Source organism: Kogia breviceps, chromosome 5 (genome assembly GCF_026419965.1).
Source record: "Kogia breviceps isolate mKogBre1 chromosome 5, mKogBre1 haplotype 1, whole genome shotgun sequence".
Classification (NCBI taxonomy): Eukaryota; Metazoa; Chordata; class Mammalia; order Artiodactyla; family Physeteridae; genus Kogia; species Kogia breviceps.
The window spans coordinates 117,732,676-117,744,998 of record NC_081314.1 but is presented as its reverse complement, the minus strand read 5'-3'; the positions used below and the strand labels follow the sequence as shown (position 1 = coordinate 117,744,998).

Genomic DNA, 12,323 nt, shown 5'->3' with positions numbered 1-12,323 from the left:
CAAATTTTGTTCTAAACTATGCAAAGCCAGTGTAACATCTAATTTTTCCTATTATCTTTCTCATGGGGATAGAGATGAGTATCTCTATTTTCTTGTGGAAAGATTATTAGGGTTTAATTTCCAAACTGGGAAAGTAGATATCTACTGAGGTATCTAGGTCAGAACTTAGTAAATTGTAGTCCTTATTTATTTTAAAATTCCATCCTCATTCATGCGTTTAACAAATTCTTTTTGGAAATCTATCATATGCAAAATGCTGAGTGAGGCACAGTTATACAAGGTGAATAAAGTAAGCAAATTCCTGCCCTAATGGAGTTTAATATCTAGAGGGGAGAGAGAGATTAAATATGTAAGATCACAATTATTTATAAATGTTTTAAGTTAAATGAAGGAAAATAATAAGGTATTATAAGTGATAAACAGGGAAAAATTTATAGTGGGTAAGAGAAGAGCTTTCAGAGTTAGTTGTTATTTTGTGATAGTAATACTAAAAATATAATAACATTATTTTTCATTTGTGTGTTCTGCTGAAATGGGGAAACCAATATATAATAGTTTTATTATGTAGATATTACTATATAGAGCTTTCACTTATTAGAATAATCATTTAATATATATATTTTTCAATTTGTCATATTAATTAAAATATTTTAAAGTTGTTTGTTTTGTATAACTTTAATGCAGTTACAAAATTTTTATGACATAATGGTACTTAATATTAATAAGTCAGATACATATTTTATGAATGAGAAAACACAATTTGCAACATTAATTCATAACAAAAGAGCAAAGCATCAAAAAGTTGTAATAAACATTAGTAATGAGTACATAAAATTTTATGTACTTTTCTTTTCTTCCTAAAGTTTAGGATGGATTTGTGAAAGATAATGCCACTGTAAATCACTGCATTCATCTATGAACTGTTGTATGCACGTGTATATAAATAAATCTTTTTTTTTTTTCTCTTGGAAGCATCCACACACATCTGTTTCTTTCAGCAGATATTTTTTAAGACAATAAATGATTTCAGTTGCATGTCAATCAGAATGAAATCCAGTGAGAGTTCACATGTAATTCCTATCTGTATTATTTTGGTTAAGATATTTAATTGTATAAAGACTAAAAGAGCAGCAAAGAGAAAGTAAGGTCTAGTCCAAATCTATTTGGTAATGTGAAAATTATGAATAATCATAGTTTTAAGCCTCCAAAATTGAGAAAAAACTGCAGGAGATAGAAAATATCCTTCATAGCTACTGGACTCTGACACGTGGATGCATTTTCTTCTCTGTGGGTGGTGATTGCTATAGCTGCTTTAAGAATCCCAAACATTTCGTGGTATATGAGAACATAAATGATGCATGTAAGGATGAATTTCACATCCTAACCCAAAGATCATTTTTCCTTTTTTTTCCCAAAGATCATTTTTCTATCAATGATATTGACTTTTAACAGAAATCTTAAGCACATTGTTATGATATAAAATAAATTGATGCCCAAATTCTAAGTAGATGGGTTTGGTTGGTGTCCAATGACAATGAATGGTTACAGCTGCAAGAAGTCATAACCAACTGGTTTCATAGCCTTCTGTTTGAAAAGGTGCCCAATCCATTTTATACTAATCAAAGTGGATATAAACTTTGCACTTATTTGGCTCAATATTTAAAAATCCTTTCCAAACACTGACACAATGAATAACTATTTAGAAGTTTGCTCTCCCATATTGTATAGAAAAAAATTCTTTTAATGTATTTTGAAGTTTCTCCCATCATTCTCCCTTTCATTTATGTTTTTTGTTTGCTTATTTAGTTCTTCTTTGTGTTGTTAAAGAAAGATGTGAACTCTATGTAATCAATGAGCACTACCTGATATGGCAGTATGTGGTTATTTAACTTTAAATTTATGAAAATAAAATAAAACTTACAAATCAGTTTCTCAGTTGCACCAGCCATATTTCAAGTGCTTGAAAGCTACATTAACATGTCTCCATCATCATAAAAAGTTTCACAGCAGTCTGCTGTTCTTAAAGGCTAAATATAAAATAGAGAAATATATAATAAAAATATATTCTCTCTTACTTATAGCCCTAAATCCAGTTTGAGTGACACTCCATTCTTGGAAGTGCTCTGAAATGATCTTGCCACTCCATTCTCAGAGTTGAGCCCATTCTAGAACAGAACACCAGAAGTGGCTTCCAAAAATAAAGTGACTTCCATCCAGCCAAGATGATCCTCTAGGTTTTCAGAAGTTTTTAAACTGTCGCAAATCTTGCAACACTTTACGGCCTTACTCGGTGGCCATTGTGCTACAAAGGTTGTGAAACCGTAAGCAGTGACTCAAGTGGTCTCCGCTGATAGGGGAGAATGATGATGGAAATCTTATGCTTTATCTTTCTTTTTGTTTTTCACCACTCCACTGTTAAACTGTTGAAAACTTTCCTCAAAAAGTCCCATCTCACTTATAAACATGCAGGGAAATCAATCTATCTGAAGCTTTCATTTCTCTTTACAGTCATGATGCAGAACATCAGGTATGACTTTAAAAGGTTTCTGTCATTGGTCTGCTTTGCAATTACCTTAAGTCTTGTTCCTAACTCATAGAAACTGAAAATAAAGGGAGCTCTTACGCATGCATGTTATCACTCACAGCAGCTTACAGACTCCAGCAGGGATTTCCTTCTGACCCAGTAACAACAATCAGCCCACTGCCTGCAGCCAATGAAGAATCACCACAGCCCTCCCCAATTTCCTCTTAACACTTAATAAAAGCTGACTTTCCTTTTGTCTCCTTGGACTTGCCAATGGTTCACCATGGTTTGCATGTCCTGAATTGCAATACCTCTGCCATTCCCAAATAAACTCTTTTTGCTGGTAAAATAACTGGCTCTTTTGTTTTTTAAGGTCAACATTACATGGCGACCACAAAGGGACCCAAAGGAGATAAACCCATATAGAATTAATAACCTCTAGGACTGTGCAAGGTACCTACTTGAACCCCTTGTGCTCTCTGCTGGTGAGTTGTCTTTTCCTTTTTGTTCTGTAAGTGTCCTCTCAGATCCCAACTCTCTCCTTTTGGTTAAGCTCTCCGACTTTATTCAGGATTGTCTTTTTGTTTTTATGAAGGCACCGTCCTTCCTGGTGAATACTTTCCTGTTTTCTGAACTTCTGGTTTTGAGTAATGGGCTCCCAATCTGCTCAATTCTCTTTAGGAGGGTCCTCCTTCTGGAAAGTCAGGTGGTCTTACGTTTAAAAACGACGATCCCTCCTCATGTGCAATTTTATTGAAATGGACCAACTTAAAAATAATTCAGAGGCCATTATGGAGAACTTTCAATATCCCCAAACTTTACTTAGAACCCAAAATAGAAGACTGTGGCTCCAAAAGAAAACCAACTGAAAGGATGCCTATTTCAATTGATATCTTGTGGCTTCCAAGAATATTGAGGACTCTAAAAGTGCCTCTTTACAAAATACTGAGGCATGCAAACAATTGAAAGAAGACAAAAACACTTCTGAGGTCTCTCCCCTCCCTCATTCTCTCACTGAACTTCCTTTTTTCTTTGAACCTCTCCCCAGTCTCCCCTTCTCTGAACCCATTAGAACCTGCCCTTTAAAAATCAGACCATCTGAGGATCCTAATGCCTAGCCTCTAATTTCCTATGTCCCCTGGACTAAGGCTGAACTACAAGTCATAGTCAAGGATTTTCCAAGAGTTACTGAAGATGCTCATAAATTTTCCAAGGAATTTAATATAGTCATCCAGACTTAGCAAACAGTTTTTTCACATTAATACCAGCTAGTTCACATGCTTATTGGCAAAGTCCAGAACCATCACTGGATGAAACTGAACTAATAGAGATGATCTTGAAAAATCTCTAGAACTGCAAATGGGAGACCAATTCTCTGCCTTGTTATATGATCGGACTTAGCAATCACTAAACTACTTCACCTGGAAATCTTAGGACTTTCCCAAACCTCTTTGTTGGAATGAGATTCAGGTTTGCATTCCAAAATCCATTGAACCTATGCACGACCATTACAGTAGACTCCAAATTGTTTTTTAGTAAAATTCTGGTCTTCCTATCCATGTTGAATCCACTTGGGTAGCATTCAACATTGTTCATTAATGGGCAAAACCAGGATCTTTCCCTTCTAGTAAAATGGACCAGGATGGAATGAGAAACCATGTCTACTCCAGATTTAGTTAATTTAGCAAATCAGTTCACCTACACCCTAGAGGATTTGAATAAAAGGAAGATCACAAAAATCCTTAATTTTCAACTCCAACAAATGGAGGCTGCTAAAAAAACCCAAACCCCTCCTGGTCTCTGTCATGATTGCCAAAAGCCAGGACATTGGAATAAAGCAGGTGTGGATGATATAAAGTTACCTGGAGGCTCTGTTTTATTACAACAGTAGATGACTTGCTTCTCTGCTCCCCTTCTCAGGCCTCTTCACAGGAAGACAGCATCCACCTGTTAAAACTTTTAGCCTTAAATGACATATTCTCCAAGGGAAAATTGAAGTTTGCTCAAACTCAGGTTTGATATTTGGGGCACCTGATCTCAGAAAAATGACTACATTTATATCCAAATAACCATCCTGCCATTCTGAACTGTCCTAAACCCCAAACTAAGTGTCAATTATGAGGTTTTCTGCAGCTAGCTGGCTACTGCTGAAACTGTATTCCAAACCTCTACATGATTTACTAAAAACAACAAACCTGACCCTATTATTTGGGAAAATCAGGATGAATTAGCCTGTAAAGCCCTAAAGGAAAGCTTGATAAATCCCTCATCCTTGGACATCCCAATTATCAACATCCATTTTTTTCTTTTTGTATTTGAAAAGGAAGGGAATGCCCTTGGGGTAGTCACCCAAAAACATGGGGGCCACCATAGATGCATAGAGGATTATAGCCAAAGCTAGACCCTGTGCCACAAGGATATTCCCCTTGCCTCAGAGCCATTCTTGCCACAGCCCTTTTAGTAAATCCCTCCAAGAAGATAGTCATGCAATTACCTCTAACCATCTTTGTACTTCGTGCAAAAGAAGTCCTCTTGAATTCTCATCATACTTGACACTTTTTGGTCAGCCATCTCACCTCCTATGAAATCCTCTTGCTAACTTCTCCTCATATAACTCTTTCTCACTATAATAACCATAGACTTCCACCCTTCTTCCACACTCTATGGATATACCTCTCATTACTGATTGACTCTGATAGAGCACCTCCTGACCCCTCATGATATTCTACAGGAAATTCCTTTGGATGACCCTGTCTTTTCATGGTTTACTGATGGGTCTGATGCTGTCAGCATCATGATGGTATGAGAGGCTACCTTTGTCTCTTCTTTCCCTTTCAAGCTACACCTAGTAAAACAACCATAACTCAAAGGTACCTCTGCCCAACACACCAAAATGCTGGAGAGATCCACACACCTAGTACATCTGATGGTGGATGGGAACCCACAGAGGAGGTGAAACCAGAGAAACAGCAGAAGTGGTGTCTGCATTCCCAGCCTCCCAGCCACAGGAGCAAAAGCTGTAGTCACAAAGAAACTAGGAGCATCAGGGGGACTGATGCACATGATTCTGGCCTCTTGGTTACAGTGGCACCCATAGCCACAGGGAATTAGGTAGCAGTGTGGTGTGACGCATGACCTTGGTCCCTCCAGCTGCACTGGTGTCCAGGCCTCCAGCCTCCATACCTGTGACCCTGGTTCTTCCCCATTCTCCCTCTCCCCCTGCAACAGCAGTAGTGCCTGCTAAACAGGCAACCCTGAATGTGGCAGAGGTGCCTGCCATCCTGATGGCCCCAGCAGTGACACCAGTGACTACAGTGATACCAGCAACAGCAAGGCACCAAAGACCCTGGAGGCACAAGGAGTAACAATGAGGACACCTGTGACACCTCTGACAGAGGCAGTGGAGGGTGAAAGCATGAATTCTCAAATACAACCAGAGGCAGCTCAGGTAAGGAAAACCAAAAACGTGTGCCATAGCACAACCTACTGAAAAAAGAAAGGCCTCTAATTCCCAACCCGTTGAATTGTTAGAATCAAAGTAAACAAAGCTGTACCTAAATAAGAAAGGTGTTTGCTACTTTAAAAGTGCCGACAAAGGAACAAGTTATAAAGTGCCATGAAAAACCATGGTAACACAATATGACAAAAAAAATGATAATGCTTGAGAAACCAAACTTAAAGTCATGGAAGACTGTGATCTAACTGAGAGAATTAAAATAGCTCTCATGAAGAAACTCAATGAACTTCTGAAACCTTAAAGGCAGTTCAATAAGCTCAGGATTACAATTAATAGATAGATGGAATATTATAACAAACAGAAATTCTGGAGTTGAAGAACTCAATGAGATGAAGAATGCATTAAAAACTACCATACAGTCAAGCAATTTTACTCCTGAGTATTTAACTGAAGAACACAAAAACACTAATTTGAAAATGTATATGCAACACTATGTTCATCACAGCATTATTTATAATAGCCAAGATATAAAAACAGAGGGAGGACCTTTAAGATGGCGAAGGAGTAAGACATGGAGATCACCTTCCTCCCCACAGACACATCAGAAATACATCTACCTGTGGAACAACTCCTACAGAACACCCACTGAACGCTGGCAGAACACCTCAGACTTCCCAAAAGGCAAGAAACTCCCCACGTACCTAGGGAGGGCAAAAGAAAAAAGAAAAAAAACAGAGACAAAAGAATAGGGACAGGACCTGCACCTCTGGGAGGGAGCTGTGAAGGAGGAAAGGTTTCCACACACTAGGAAGGCCCTTCACTGGTGGAGATGGGGATTGGTGAGGAGGAAGCTTTTGAGCCACGGAAGAAAGCGCAGCAATAGAGGTACAGATGGCAAAGTGGAGAGATTCCTGCACAGAGGATCGGTGCTGACCAGCACTCACAAGCCTGAGAGGCTTGTCTGCTCACCCACCGGGGTGGGTGGGGGCTGGGAGCTGAGGCTCAGGCTTCGGAGTTCAGATCCCAGGGAGAGGACTGGGGTTGGCTGCGTGAATACAGCCTGAAGGGAGCTAGCGCACCACAACTAGCCAGCAGGGAGTCCGGGAAAAAGTCTGAAACTGCCCAAGAGGCAAGAGACCATTGTTTCAGGGTGCGCGAGGAGAGGGAATTCAGAGCACCACCTAAACAAGTTCCAGTGACGGGCACGAGCCACGGCTAACAGCACAGACACCAGAGACGGGCATGAGACGCTAAGGCTGCTGCTGCAGCCACCAAGAAGCCTGAGTGCATGCACAGGTCACTATCCACACCTCCGCTCCTGGGAGACTGTGCACCCCCCACTGCCAGGGTCCCGTGATCCAGGGAAAACTTCCCCGGGAGAATGCACGGCGCGCCTCAGGCTGTTGCAATATCATGCTGGCCTCTGCCGCCACAGGCTCACTCCGCATTCCGCATTCCATACTCCTCCCTCCCCCTGGCCTGAGGGAGCCAGAGTCCCCTAGTCAGCTGCTCCTTTAACCCTGTCCTGCCTGTGCCCTCAGGCGACCTACACGCAAAGGCAGGTCCAAATCCCAGCTGAACCTCAAGAGCTGTGCTAACAAAGAAGAGAAAGGGAAATCTCACCATACAGCCTCAGAAGCAGCGGATTAAATCCCCACAATCAACGTGATGTGCCCTGCATCTGTGGAAAACCTGAATAGTCAACGACTTATCCCAAAACTGAGGCAGTGGACTTTGGGAGCAACTGTAGACTTGGGGTTTGCTTTCTGTGTCTTATTTGTTTCTAGTTTTATGTTTATCTTAGTTTACCTTTTAGAGCTTATTATCATTGGTAGATTTGTTTATTGTTTGGTTGCTCTCTTCCTTTTTTTAATATATATATATATATCTTTTTCCTTCTTCTCTTTTTGTGAGTGTGTATGTGTATGCTTCTTTTTGTGATACTCTCTGGGTAGGTTTGCTTTTACCATTTGTCCTAGGGTTCTCTGTCCGTTTTTTTAGTATAGTTTTTAGCACTTGTTATCATTGGTGGATTTGTTTATTGGTTTGCTCTCTTCTTTTTTAAAAAATTACTTTATTTTTGTTATTTTAATAATATATATATTTTTTTATTTCAATAACTTTCAAATTTAATTTAATTTTCTTATATATATTTTCTTTCTTTCATTTTTTTCCTTTCTCCCTTTTCTTCTAAGCTGTGTAGCTGACAGGGTCTTGGCACTCCAGTCGGGTGTCAGGCCTGACTTCTGAGGTGAGAGAGCCAAGTTCAGGACATTGGTCCACCAGAGATCTTCTGACCCCTCATAATATCAATCGGCGAGAGCTCTCCCAGAGATCTCTGTCTCAACACTAAGACCCAGCTCCTCTCAGTGACCAGCAAACTCCAGTTCTGGACACCCCATGCCAAACAACTAGCAAGACAGGAAAACAACCCTATCCATTAGCAGAGAGGCTGCCTAAAATCATACCAAGTGCACCGACACCTCAAAACACACCACCGGACAGAATCCTGACCACCAGAAAGACAAGATCCAGCCTCATCCATCAAAACAGAGGCATCAGTCCCCTCCACCAGGAAGCCTACACAACCAACTGAACCAACCTTACCAACTGGAGGCAGACACCAAAAACAACAGGAACTATAAAACTGCAGGCTGCGTAAAGGAGACCTCAAACACAGTAAGTTAAGCAAAATGAGAAGACAGAGAAATATACAGTAGATGAAAGAGCACGGTAAAAACCCACCACACCAAACAAATGAAGAGGAAATAGGCAGTTTACCTGAAAAGAATTCAGAGTAATGATAGTAAAGAAGATCCAAAATCTTGGAAATAGAATGGAGAAAATACAAGAAATGTTTAACAAGGACCAAGAAGAACTAAAGAGCAAACAAACAATGATGAACAACACAATAAATGAAATTAAAAATTCTCCAGAAGGAATCAATAGCAGAATAACTGAGGCAGAAGAATGGGTAAGTGACCTGGAAGATAAAACAGTGGAAATAACTACCACAGAGCAGAAGAAAGAAGAAAGAATGAAAAGAACTGAGGACAGTCTCAGAGACCTCTGGGACAACATTAAACACACCAACATTCGAATAATAGGGGTCCCAGAAGAAGAAGAGAAAAAGAAAGGGACTCAGAAAATATTTGAAGAGATTATAGTTGAAAACATCCCTAATATGGGAAAGGAAACTGTCAATCAAGTCCAGGAAGGGCAGAGAGACCCATACAGGATAAATCCAAGGAGAAATACACCAAGACAGATATTAATCAAACTATCAAAAATTAAATACAAAGAAAAAATATTAAAAGCAGCAAGGGAAAAACAACAAATAACATACAAGGGAATCCCCATAAGGTTAAGAGCTGATCTTTCAGCAGAAACTCTGCAAGCCAGAAAGGAGTGGCAAGACATAATTAAAGTGATGAAAGGGAAAAACCTACAACCAAGACTACTCTACCCAGCAAGGATCTCATTCAGATTTGATGAAGAAATTAAAACCATTGCAGACAAGCTAAAGCTAAGAGAATTCAGCACCACCAAATCAGCTTTACAATAAATGCTAAAGGAACTTCTCTAGGCAGGAAACAAAAGAGAAGGAAAAGACCTACAATAACAAACCCAAAAGAATTAAGAAAGTAGTAACAGGAACATACATATCGATAACTACCTTAAATGTAAATGGATTAAATGCTCCAACCAAAAGACAGAGACTGGCTGAATGGATACAAAAACAAGACCCATATAAGTGCCATTAACAAGAGATCCACTTCAGACCTAGGGACACGTACAGACTGAAAGTAAGGGGATGGAAAAAGATATTCCATGCCAATGGAAATCAAAAGAAAGCTGGAGTAGCAATTCTCATATCAGACAAAGTAGACTTTAAAATAAAGACTATTATAAGACACAAAGAAGGACACTACATAATAATCAAGGGAACAATCCAAGAAGAAGATATAACAACTGTAAATACTTATGCACCCAACATAGAAGCACCTCAATACATAAGGTGCTAACAGCTATAAAAGGGGAAATGGACAGTAACACAATCATATTAGGGGACTTTAACACCCCACTTTTACCAATGGGCATATCATCCAAAATAAAAATAAATAAGGAAACAGAAGCTTTAAATGACACATTAAACAAGATGGACTTACTTGATATTTATAGAACATTCCATCCAAAACCAACAGAATACACTTTCTTCTCTAGTGCTCATGGAACATTCTCCAGGATAGATCATATATTGAGTCACAAATCAAGCCTTGGTAAATTTAAGAAAAATTGCAAGCATATCAAGCATCTTTTCCAACCACAACGGTATGAAACTAGATATCAATTACAGGAAAAAAATCTGTAAAAAATACAAACACATGCAGGCTAAACAATACACTACTTAATAACTAAGAGATCAGTGAAGAAATCAAAGAGGAAATAAAAAAATACCTAGAAACAAATGATGATGAAAACACAACAACCCAAAACATATGGGATGCAGCAAAAGCAGTTCTAAGAGGGAAGTTTATAGCAATATAATCCTACCTCAAGAAACAAGAAACATCTCAAATAAACAACCTAACCTTACATGTAAAGCAGTTAGAGAAAGAAGAACAAAAAACCCCCTAAAGTTAGCAGAAGGAAAGAAATTAAAGATCAGATCAGAAATAAATGAAAAATAATTGAAGTAAATGATAGCAAACATCAATAAAACTAAAAGGTGGTTCTTTGAGAAGATAAATAAAATTGATAAACCATTAGCCAGACTCATCAAGAAAAAAAGGGAGAAGACTCAACTCAATAGAATTAGAAATGAAAAAGGAGAAGAAACAACTGATGATGTATAAATACAAAGGATCATGAGAGATTACTACAAGCAACTATATGCCAATAAATTGGACAACCTGGAAGAACTGATTTAGAAAAGCACCACCTTCTGAGACTGAACCAGGAAGAAATAGAAAATGTAAACAGACCAATCACAAGCACTGAAATCGAAACTGTGATTAAAAATCTTCCAAAAAACAAAGCCCAGGACCAGATGGCTTCACAGGTGAATTCTATCAAACATTTAGAGAAGAGCTTCTCAAACTCTTCCAAAATATAGTAGAGGGAAGAACACTCCCAAACTCATTCTATGAGGCCACCATCAGCCTGATACCAAAGCCAGACAAAGGTGTCACAAAAAAAGAAAACTAGACGACAATATCACTGATGAACATAGATGCAAAAATGCTCAATAAAATACTAGCAAATAGAATCCAACAGCACATTAAAAGGATCATACACCATGATCAAGTGGGGTTTATCTGAGGAATGCAAGGATTCTTCAATATACACAAATCAATCAATGTGATACACCATATTAACAAACTGAAGGAGAAAAACTGTATGATCATCTCAATAGATGCAGAAAAAGCTTTTGACAAAATTCAACACCCATTTATAATAAAAACTCTCCAGAAAGTAGGCATAGAGGGAACTTACCTCAACATAATAAAGGCCATATATGACAAACCCACAGCCAACCTTGTTCTCAATGGTGAAAAACTGAAAACATTTCCACTAAGATCAGGAACAAGACAAGGTTGCCCACTCTCACCACTTTTTCAACATAGTTTGGGAAGTTTTAACCACAGCAATTAGAGAAGAAAAAGAAATAAAAGGAATCCAATTTGGAAAAGAAGAAATAAAGCTCACTGTTTGCAGAGGACATTATAGTATACCTACAGAATCCTAATGAGACTAACAGAAAACTACTAGAGCTAATCAATGAACATCGTAAAGTAGCAGGATACAAAATAAATGTACAGAAATCTCTTGCATTCCTAGACACAAATGATGAAAAATCTTAAAGAGAAATTAAGGAAACAGTCCCATTTACCATTGCAACAAAAAGAATAAAATACCTAGGATTAAAAGTACCTAAGGAGACAAAAGAGCTGTAGGTAGAAAACTATAAGACACTGATGAAAGAAATTAAAGAAGATACAAACAGATGGAGAGATATACCATGTTCTTGGATTGGGAGAATCAACACTGTGAAAATGACTATACTACCCAAAGCAATCTACAGATTCAATGCAATCCTTATCAAACTACCACTGGCATTTTTCACAGAACTAGAACAAATAATTTCACAATTTGTATGGAAACACAAAAGACACTGAATCACCAAAGCAATCTTGAGAAAGAAAAACGGAGCTGGAGGAGAATCAGGCTCCCTGATTTCAGACTATACTACAAAGCTACAGTAATCAAGACAGTATGGTACTGGCACATAAATAGAAATATAGATCAATGGAATAGGATAGAAAGCCCAGAGATAAACCC

At 38.4% G+C, this 12,323-nt stretch overlaps 1 protein-coding gene across 5 annotated transcripts in view; it reads right to left on the bottom strand.

The window, feature by feature from the left end:
- ROBO1 (roundabout guidance receptor 1) overlaps positions 1–12,323 on the bottom strand; it is a 1,123,100-nt gene that overhangs the window by 634,866 nt on the left and 475,911 nt on the right. The window lies entirely within an intron of this gene.